This window comes from Lonchura striata, chromosome 11 (genome assembly GCF_050655825.1).
Source record: "Lonchura striata isolate lonStrDom1 chromosome 11, ASM5065582v1, whole genome shotgun sequence".
Lineage (NCBI taxonomy): Eukaryota > Metazoa > Chordata > Aves > Passeriformes > Estrildidae > Lonchura > Lonchura striata.
Window position 1 is genome coordinate 3,135,386 of NC_140713.1, and position 10,715 is coordinate 3,146,100.

Here is a 10,715-nt window from a genome sequence, read left to right on the forward strand (position 1 = left end):
AAATTGCGATTCAAATGGTGAACACAAGTGTAATTATGGGGTTTTTCCCAATACCTGTTCACAGGAACACGACAAATTAATGCAGTTGCTGAAACATTTTATAAGGAAGGATCCTTAAAAATTCCTCTTTTGAGATCTGTCTCCTCATAAAAGAGGTAGGATATCTTGTCAAACACTATGATTCTAATGCTGGAACAATGTGAATTCTTTACACTTTTCTTCAGAATGGTGATTTAGTGAAAATAATCTGACAGGTTTGTTGAATATTTGAAAATCAGTTAAATATGTGAAAATTATAACACTTCAAAACAAACAGCATAAATAGAGAAAAAATAAACAGTACGGGCATTACTGACCTGACTTTTTCCCATCCTACTATAACTTACATGTTCAAATGTAAATTCATGACAGTTTGTCAATAAAAATACCAACTCCAGTGCCACAAGTAGGATGAAATTCCACGAACAGAAAGTTTAATCAGGTGGGAATTTCCCCCTTCCCAGCGATGATTAGGTTAAAATACAACATTCCTTCACTATGTTCTAAACTACTCCAAATCCAAGTTCCAGGGCCAGCAGCCTTTGAACTGCGGAGGAAGCTCAGCTTTGAGCAGAATAATTCTCAGGTCTTGTGTGCTGCAATCATCGTTCTCCAAACCAGAAATTTGCTGCAGAAATGTTGTCAGTGCTTTCAATATAGCTCAACAAATCTCTTTCAAGGAGAAAGAATGATGTCACTTGAACATGAAGATAGCCTTCTGAAACACATCACTGGCTGCTGGACCATTACCTAACAATTATAAATGGCACAACATTAACTAGAAGGAAATGTCTGCATATGTGCTCTCAGAGTCACCAACACTGGATCTCCTTCCGTAAATGTTTAATATTTTACCTTTAATTATGATTTACTATTTGATTTAATATTTATTTAACATAATTAATATTTATGAAGACTGGAAAGAGCTGTATTGTGCCTCGATCAAGTATGCAGGTGACCTAAAACTCTGTGTAGGAAAAGATTATGGCACATGATGCAACTGAATTACAGTGACGGGGAAGCACTAGGAACCAGTCGTGGAACAGTGGGATTTCTGCAGTGTTTGTAAATATAGGTGTGTGTAGGTCTAGACCATTACAAACTCCCTGTCTCTATTCATATACACGCACCTACAGACCTGTATGCATGCACAATTTAACTGTTCAAATACAGCTTTGGCACAAGTTGACCCTAATTACACTTTAAAGATTCTTGAGCAGAGAATTCTGCCTAAAGGAAGGAGGTAATGTAAGCAAAAGAAAAAGGCTGGGGGCTTAATTCCAAAGCACCTACAGACCTGTATGCGTGCACAATTTAACTGTTCAAATACAGCTTTGGCACAAGTTGACCCTAATTACACTTTAAAGATTCTTGAGCAGAGAATTCTGCCTAAAGGTAGGAGGTAATGTAAGCAAAAGAAAAAGGCTGGGGGCTTAATTCCAAAGCATTACTGGAAAAAAAATCTCACTGATTCCACTTAGAATCTACACAATCCAGATACTGAAGGGATGCTTTTAGGCATAGTGAGGGTGGAGCAAAACACGGAAAGGTTAAGAGAGACAGGAAATAAGGGCATTCTAACTGAACAGCAAGACAAAACAGATCTAATATTTTTTCTTTCTGTCCAGTAAGTATCAAGTAACAAAATATTAACTGGAAGAAACAAAAGGCAGACTTTTCCAAAGTTTCAGACTACAGGCATGATGAGTCCCTAGAATAAAACCAGACTAAAATATCAGTAATATTAGTTTGTCTCCAACCTAGACCTCAGAAAACTAAAACAACCGAACCATGGGGAGTCAGAAAGGCTCTTGTAACACAGTGACAATCAGAATAACAATACCAAGCAACTAACCTTTTATGTAACACAGCTACCAAATAAATCAATCAATGAATACACATGTATGTTTGTACACATATACTGCAAATTGGGCATCCAGAGATTTAGGGTACAACTGCACAAATAGTGTAGAGGAAAACATCCGCAAGCAGTAAAATCGGCACAGAAGACAAAGCATGAAGAGCAGGCAGGAAGGATGTCCAGGAAAACCAAATTTATCCTGCAGAAAATGCAGAAAGTGTCTCATCAAACCAAAGTGATCCTGCGGAGTAAGGGAGAAGCATGCCTGGCAAAAACCAGAATTCCAAGACTACAAAGTGAAAAGAACTGTGACAAGATGCTGTGGGAAAAAGAAACCACTAAGGACAGACGAAAAACTGCAGGCCGCAAAAAACAAAAATATCCTCCTTCATTTCCAGCTTTTCTTGCTGATGAGCTTTCACCTCTGATTTCTGCAAGTGGGACCATCAAGGGCTATCAGTGCAGCCTGTATGGGACTGGGCCATGGGCTTCCTTCCCCTGGCATTTTATGGGAAACTTAAGAACTCCTCCACTGGACACCTGTTGCTAACGACTGACAGCAATTAAGGACTACCCATTGCTCATGGTATTGTATTATTGCTGGATATCAATGTAATGAATCGTTCCTTTGAAATTGCCCTTATTTATTGGCTCTCTATAAACACTCCCTTTACTGTGGCCTCTTTCCCCCTGATACAGGCAAGGTGCAATGTACAGAAACACACATGCATATATTCTATCGGAAAATTTCCTGTATTTATCTCCAAAGATAATATTTTGTCACAACTGGAAAAAATCCCAGGGAGTTTCTCACCATGTTTACATTGGTACTTAAAGGTTTTTAAAGCTACTTATAAGGATTTTTTCAGGTTGTGCTCCAAAGCATAACCTGAACAAGAACAAGAAACTCTGGAAATGGAATATTAACAAAATCACTAGTTCAGCACCATGTAAGAGCTCTGCTCTTCAGGAATATGAACCTAGTTTAAAAATGATGACTCCTACCCTCACCCTAGTAAACAAAATTGCATCTGTAACTGAAAAATTCAATGCAGAAACAGTCAGATGAAATGTCATTAGCTACAATATTATGAAAGTGTCTCAGCTTGCTTTTATGAAGCGGGTCATTGTGTTGCCAAGATAATGTTTAGCCCCAGCCTGAGCTGAGTTAAACTCACAGAATGTGACATTTCTGCCTTGTTGAAAGGTAACAGGAGCAGATGTCCTCATGCTCAGTGCATGCCCTGTAAAAGGAAGAGGAGGACACAGGTTATATGCAGCAAATGCGTGTTTTGCTGGAAAAGGGGTTTCTGCTGGCTCAGAAGCAGCAGGCACTGGAAGGAAGCATCCACGGAAGGAAAGCCTTCCTTCATAGCCCCTGAATGGGACCTTAATTTACCATCTATGGTCACTTGAAGGTGTTTCTCAGGCTCCTCAAAAATGTGTGTTAATCCCTCTCTGGAAGTGTAAAAAAATATCTTCATATGCTTCAGGACACATTCATTTTGACAGGTAACATTTTTAAGGTCAGTCTGACAACCATAAAAGGAACTTGGTGAATACTTAATATCTTGTTTTCCCTTGTGCGGGCCGTTAATCCATTGGATTAATCTCATCTGCTACGTATTATTGGCTCTCACCCCTAATGAAGAAAGGATATAATCATAGCTGTTAGCTGCAAGAGTTTTGTGCTGTGTTGTTTAACTTATTCTCCAATGTCATGGTTTGACACTGGCACAATGCCAGTGCCCCCATGAAAATGTGATCCCTCCCTTGAATGCTGTGAAGTGGAGTCTAGAACAGAGCAAATCAGGCCCAAGCTTAATAATAATAGAAAAAAACTGTATTAAACTACTACTACAAAAGAAAAGAGAAAACTAAAGAAGGAAAGAAAAACCACACAAAGATCAAATGAAAACCTTGCAAAACATTCCTCCCCCCACCACCCAACTTCAACAAACCACAGTGAGACACAATCTCGACCCCAATCAGGTTTCCACCCCCCAAACAATCAATACTCAGTCCATCGAGGGAACAGAGTCTCTCCTGTGCCACAGACCCCCCAAGGAAACACAGCTCCACATCCTGTGCTTCCATGTCACACATGGCACCGCCCGGAGGAAAAGTTTGCCATGGTGACCCTTCTCCTTTCCATGCACAGTGCTCTCACCACCAAATGCATGGATGGACCGACTGCTTTTAGGATTTTTCCTTTCAAGGATGCCCTGCCAAGAGGGGAGAAAACAACAGTTCAGTATTTCATTGTTTGGGACCACAGTCCCCCCCATTTTCCCCTGGGGCCGAGGGCTCAAGAACAGAGATCTTCTTCTCTTCTCTTTCCTTTCCAGGACAAGGGGGTGCCACCACAAACCCTCTAACCTTTTCTCTGTTCACTCCAATTTTGTCTTTTTTCCCAGCTGAAGCAGGTCTCTTGACTCACTGGCATCCTCCCAAAACACAGTCCCTCTTGGAGGAGAAGATTGGTTCAGGTTGTGGCTAACACGGAAAAGTCCAGCCAAAGCCACTCCTTGTCCCCCTTCCACCTAGAATTCCTCCTTCTAACATCCCAGGGTCCAAGGTGTCCCTCTTTCCTCTCTTTCAATTCGAGGAGGGGAAAGGAAAATTCACAAAGCTTTCATTTCTCAAGGAAGGGTTAAAAGTCCAAACTCCCAGGACGGCTCGATGCCCAGACATCCAGCAACTCCCACGCGACTGGGCACCTCGCAGCTTCCCCCCCCACCCCGCTCCTCCTTCCTCGCGGTGGAATTGCTGACAAACTGCCGCTGTCTTCCTGGTGGGGGGGAATGGAGACATCCCAGATTTCTTCCACCCTTCCATCTGCAGGGGCCAGCCCGGTTCCAGTCCTTCCACCCTTCGGCCTTACCTTTATCAGGCCATGGGGCTTTCCCCTGCCCCACCCAGCTCGTTGCTGGGCAGGGGAGAGCCCACACTGCACGCTGATCGGAACCAAAGAGAGCGAGTTCCCCTGGGAATTCTGCTTTTAACCCTCTGTGTTCTCAGAGGCGTGTCCACCTCTAATTGGACAATATCTAAATTGACCTCTTCCTTCCGGAAAAAATTCTCTTTCCGTGTCAAACCACAACAGCCAAAAATAAAAAATAGCTCAGAAGCACATAATGCATTTAACATAGAAAGGATAAGCAGAAGTTGGGCATTATTTAGTACAGGGGGAAAAAAAGGACATCAAAGTGGAAAAGGTTTGCTCCAATCCTCCCCAAATGTTATACATGACGATCTAGCTTCTACCCATCATGAAAAAAGGCTATGAAAAATTCCTACCCAAATTCATCAATTTGCATTTCTCACCAGCCAAACCAGCAGATGGTCCTAACCAAAATGCAGCAGAAGCTGCAAATGCTTTTTGTGCAACCTGATTCTGATCCAAAAGTCCTGCTCATGATTGGCATTAATACCTAGGAATACTGTAATATTTATTTATAACCTTACATTCATCTTCATTGCACTCTGGGGGCAGTTGCTCACAATTTTATAGTATCAAGTCCAAAACTGTTTCTAGTGCTGGAAGCAGACATTCATTTCAATATTAGCACTCTGTGACTTCACTGCAGGACTTGGGAAAAGTACAAATTATTTCATCTGCTCTCTTGCTTTAATTTAAGAGCCGGACACTCCAAAAGAGGTTTGCTCCCCTTTTAATTTTATCCAATCTTTTTTCATCAACAAGGAGAGGCGAATGTGAGTAGGCACAAGGGAAAAATAACAAAAAACAAAAAACAAAAAAAAAAGAAGAAGGAAAGGACAGGAAAGAGCAGCAGGCATTAAATAGCGATAATCAGCAGGTACAAAGCTGCTGAACGCGGCGGCCTGCCCGGATCCAGGAGAACAAGCCCGGCCCAAGCCCCTCCCGCGATGGCCCCGCCTGTGGGGAGGCAGAGGGGGAGCGGCGGCCAAACCCCGCTGGGCTCAGCCTTTGCCCAGAAGAGAAGCCCGGCAGGGCGGGAGCTCGTGGAGCAGCTCTGGCCGCAGGTGGGAATCTCGGGCACTGCCCGGGAGCTGCGGCCCCTCGCCGGGAGCCTCCCCGCCCGCCCGGAGCCGCGGCGGTGCCGGCGCGGGCTCAGCGCGGCCTCCGCCGCCTCTCCCGCCCCGCGCCGCCTCCGCCGCTGCCGCGCGGCCGTTCCGGAGCCGCCGGGCTGCGCGGCCTCAAACGCTCTCCCCAGACGGGCCCCAGCCAGCTCCGGGCCCGTGCTGCCCGCAGGCCTCGGCAAAGGCACCCTCCGACACCTGGCCTGAGGGAACGCGGCTTCCCGGGCCGCTGCCGCCGCTGCTGCCGTCGGAAACGTGCCCGGAGCCGGCCCCTCTCAGGCAGGAGCCGGACAAGTGCGCGCCTCGTGCTGCCGCGGCTCTGCCGGCCCGAGGGAAAGGTGGGAGAGCGCAGCCTCGGGCCCTTGGAGAGCGCATCCCTTCACGGCGTGAGGGGCGGCTCCGTGACAACGGGCTCTGCGTGCTACTGCTGAACACCTCTTCCAATAAACCAGCTGTCGCTGCAAGGAAGAAATTGTATTGCTTCCTTTGTTTCCTATAAAAATGTCTTACACCGCTTGGGTACGGGACAAAATTCCATCAAGTACGACACTTGTGAAACAAGGGAAATGTATTTATTTACAGATTCTAGCATCTTTAAAAACTACAACTTGCAAACATTGAAACAAAACAAAGGTTTAATTTAATAAAGTACTAGGGACATTACAATGAACAAGACTTTTAGTGGCTATCATAGGACATTTAATTAGGTATTTTAGTTAGCTACATTTTTTACTTTAATAGCTCTAAATTCTACGTCCTATTTTTAAACAATTTTACTAATATTCCTATATTAGTAAGATGTTCTATATAATACACTTATAGACTATACTTAAAATGAAAACTCTTAAACATCTAATATACAATCTAGATTGGGAAAGGTAACCTATATAATCTAACAATGATTACTACTCTATTCCTTAGATTGTACTCTAAGCATATTTATATAGCATTACATTTGCTGCTTCAATAGAACTACTTCCTAATTATGAACAATTGCATTACTATTCTTATACGCTATAGCTAAAGTAAAAACTTCTTAACCATCTAAAATACTATCTGGTATTGGGAACATAAAATCACACAGCCTAAGAATGAATACTACTGTGTTCCCTGGCTGCAACTCTGTCCCAAAATCGCTTGTGGGAAGGGCTTGGAAGATGCGTTGACCATCCCTTCCAAACCCTCCTCTGACTTCTGCCGTCCTTCGACTCCAGACAGGCATCTGGAAGGCTGACTTGATCCAGCTTGTCAAAGAAGTCGGCTACGGCACGCATCCTCTTCCTCCTCGTCATCCTTCTCTTCCTTGTGGGCACCGCTGGAGCTCCTCCGCAGGCTGAGCTGTCGTTGGCAGACCTGTCCTGCTTGGGCAACCTGTAGATAGAAAAGAGCACCAGGAGAATTTCCACAGAGGGCCAGAACCACCACTGCTCAATGGCCCAGAGAAACAGGCTGTCCTCGGTGATCTCGGGCACCTCCTGGATCCTCTTCCCCATCTCCTGCAGCATGGCCATCTCCTGCTTGCGCTGCTCCTCGTGCTGGCGCAGGAGCTCCTCGGTGACCTTCACGGTCTGGTCATCCCTCCTACACAGGAACGAGAAGGCGCCCAGCATCACCACGATCTTGGTGAGAGTTCCACCGATGGTCTGCAGGAAGAGGGACAGAAGGGGCTCAGCAGGGCTGGGAGGGAGATGGCTCCTGGGCTAAGGGGCAGGACATGCAGGGCCCTGGGAATGCATGGGAGAGGGAGCTCAAGGGGAAGGTCAGGCCACATCCCTGCAGCCCCGTGGTGGCCCCTGCTCTGCCCAAGGTGGCCCCTGCACCCTCACCCCTGCCCCAAAACTCACCATGGCTGCCGATCCTGCCGCCCCAACCCTTGTCTAGCAGAGCCTTCCTCTCGCCTGCTGCACTCGCCGCTGCCTCGAGACGCAGTGAGAGCCAACGGTACCGGCCGCTGTCCCTGGAGCTCCCGGGGACCCTTCCGTGGTTGCCAACGGTGATGCCGCTGAGCACGGAACCCAACGGCACAGCCTGGCCATGGCCCCTGGCCCTGGCTCTGCCCCAGGCAGGCCCAGAGCACCTGAAATCAGCCATCCACGTAGCCCGAGAGCCCCGGAGGCACCTCCTGGTGCCCCTATTACTGCTGTCTCTAACAGCTCATGAGATGGAGGGTAAAACCCCAAGGAAATTCTAGAGCATACAGCAGAACTTGTGGTGCAAAGGATCCCTTCGTATTTCAGTAGTTCTGCTTCTGTAGGTTTATCGCTATCTATATCTATATATCTTACATAAAAATACATTTATATCCCTAACCAAGCAGTTATTAGCATGCAGCTCTTTCATTAAACAAGACTTTTTTATTTTTAAAGCTTTTTTCCCCACCTTCCTTCACTTGCATACAGCAATGATTCTAAAAAGGGAACTTGACTATTTCTTAGTGAGCAACAGTGTACTGAAGGAAAACAATAAGATGTAATAGAAGTTACAGGAACAAACAAATATTCAATGGTCCAATTTGGAGCATATATGTTTGGAAAAACAAGCATAAAAGGAGATATCAAAAATATCACTTTTAAAAGTGTGGCACAAGGTTCATAAAATTTCTACTTTGTAACACTCTTGTCCACTTATATTTTTTTTTAATGTTTATTTCTTCTCAGCTATTTTTACTAAAAATAAAATATTTTAACAAGGCTTGTACAGCTTGATTGCAGATGAAGATGGCTAACTTCACAACTGAATTTCAATGAGCGGCAATTTCATCAGCTGATAAGTGTACCCAAATAAACAATGAGATTTGAACATGCATTAAATTGATTACAATGTACTATTGGGAAACAGGTTCTGAAACAGCCACCTAAGGCATAAAAATTGCGATTCAAATGGTGAACACAAGTGTAATTATGGGGTTTTTCCCAATACCTGTTCACAGGAACACGACAAATTAATGCAGTTGCTGAAACATTTTATAAGGAAGGATCCTTAAAAATTCCTCTTTTGAGATCTGTCTCCTCATAAAAGAGGTAGGATATCTTGTCAAACACTATGATTCTAATGCTGGAACAATGTGAATTCTTTACACTTTTCTTCAGAATGGTGATTTAGTGAAAATAATCTGACAGGTTTGTTGAATATTTGAAAATCAGTTAAATATGTGAAAATTATAACACTTCAAAACAAACAGCATAAATAGAGAAAAAATAAACAGTACGGGCATTACTGACCTGACTTTTTCCCATCCTACTATAACTTACATGTTCAAATGTAAATTCATGACAGTTTGTCAATAAAAATACCAACTCCAGTGCCACAAGTAGGATGAAATTCCACGAACAGAAAGTTTAATCAGGTGGGAGTTTCCCCCTTCCCAGCGATGATTAGGTTAAAATAGAACATTCCTTCACTATGTTCTAAACTACTCCAAATCCAAGTTCCAGGGCCAGCAGCCTTTGAACTGCGGAGGAAGCTCAGCTTTGAGCAGAATAATTCTCGGGTCTTGTGTGCTGCAATCATCGTTCTCCAAACCAGAAATTTGCTGCAGAAATGTTGTCAGTGCTTTCAATATAGCTCAACAAATCTCTTTCAAGGAGAAAGAATGATGTCACTTGAACATGAAGATAGCTGTCTGAAACACATCATTGGCTGCTGGACCATTACCTAACAATTATAAATGGCACAACATTAACTAGAAGGAAATGTCTGCATATGTGCTCTCAGAGTCACCAACACTGGATCTCCTTCCGTAAATGTTTAATATTTTACCTTTAATTATGATTTACTATTTGATTTAATATTTAATTAACATAATTAATATTTATGAAGACTGGAAAGAGCTGTATTGTGCCTCGATCAAGTATGCAGGTGACCTAAAACTCTGTGGAGGAAAAGATTATGGCACGTGATGCAACTGAATTACAGTGACGGGGAAGCACTAGGAACCAGTCGTGGAACAGTGGGATTTCTGCAGTGTTTGTAAATATAGGTGTGTGTAGGTCTAGACCATTACAAACTCCCTGTCTCTATTCATATACACGCACCTACAGACCTGTATGCATGCACAATTTAACTGTTCAAATACAGCTTTGGCACAAGTTGACCCTAATTACACTTTAAAGAATCTTGAGCAGAGAACTCTGTCTAAAGGAAGGAGGTAATGTAAGCAAAAGAAAAAGGCTGGGGGCTTAATTCCAAAGCATTACTGGAAAAAAAAATCTCACTGATTCCACTTAGAATCTACACAATCCAGATACTGAAGGGATGCTTTTAGGCATAGTGAGGGTGGAGCAAAACACGGAAAGGTTAAGAGAGACAGGAAATAAGGACATTCTAACTGAACAGCAAGACAAAAAAGATCTAACATCTTTTTCTTTCTGTCCAGTAAGTATCAAGTAACAAAATATTAACTGGAAGAAACAAAAAGCAGACTTTTCCAAAGTTTCAGACTTACAGGCATGATGAGTCCCTAGAATAAAACCAGACTAAAATATCAGTAAGATTAGTTTGTCTCCAACCTAGACCTCAGAAAACTAAAACAACCGAACCATGGGGAGTCAGAAAGGCTCTTGTAACACAGTGACAATCAGAATAACAATACCAAGCAACTAACCTTTTATGTAACACAGCTACCAAATAAATCAATCAATGAATACACATGTATGTTTGTACACATATACTGCAAATTGGGCATCCAGAGATTTAGGGTACAACTGCACAAATAGTGTAGAGGAAAACATCCGCAAGCAGTAAAATCGGC